Below are 595 nucleotides of genomic sequence, written 5' to 3'. Positions count from 1 at the left end.
TTCTGTAACGACCACCCTTGCCTTCATTGACTCTGTATGGATAGCTAGGATGGGGATTGTTGGGCAACTTTTGGAGGAACCGCCAAACTGGTTCTACAGTGGCTGTGCCATTTAACATTCCATCACTGGCAATGGATGAAGGTTCGTTTCCCACAGCTTCACCAGCACTTCTTTTCCTGTTTTTTGTTTGTTTGCTTGCTTGTCATTTTCTTTTTTTTCTTAACCCAGTCTCCGTGGGGACTGTAAAAAATTGCCAGTGCTGACTATATTTCAAGTCGTCACTGCGGGGTATTGGGAAAAGTTTTCAATTAGCAATAATTGCGCCTCAGGTAAACCTCATTGGCTATGATATTGCCACTGCGCAAAGCTGCTAGCTTGTCATTTTCTTTATTTTATTTTATATGAGTAAAACATTTTTATTTTTTAAAAATCGTTTTATTAGGGGTTCATACAACCCTTATCACAATCCATACATACATCAATTGTGTAAAGCACATTCGTACATTCATTGCCCTCATCATTCTCAAAACATTTGCTCTCCACTTAAGCCCCTGGCATCATGTCCTCATTTTTTCCCCTCCCTCCCTGCTCCCCC

The 595-nt window shown here is 41.0% G+C and overlaps 1 non-coding gene across 1 annotated transcript; it reads right to left on the bottom strand.

Annotated features, from left to right (window-relative positions):
• Positions 1 to 228: 228 nt before the first annotated feature.
• LOC115871208 lies at positions 229 to 369 on the bottom strand. The gene has a single exon (XR_004047162.1). It is a non-coding gene; the product is annotated as a U4 spliceosomal RNA (small nuclear RNA).
• Between the last annotated feature and the right edge of the window lie 226 nt (positions 370 to 595).

The sequence above is a fragment of the Echinops telfairi genome, unplaced genomic scaffold (assembly GCF_000313985.2).
Source record: "Echinops telfairi isolate 266 unplaced genomic scaffold, ASM31398v2 ScPeMD7_3533;HRSCAF=4204_1, whole genome shotgun sequence".
Lineage (NCBI taxonomy): Eukaryota > Metazoa > Chordata > Mammalia > Afrosoricida > Tenrecidae > Echinops > Echinops telfairi.
Note: the sequence above shows the minus strand (reverse complement) of the source record. Positions and strands in the feature narration are given on the sequence as shown.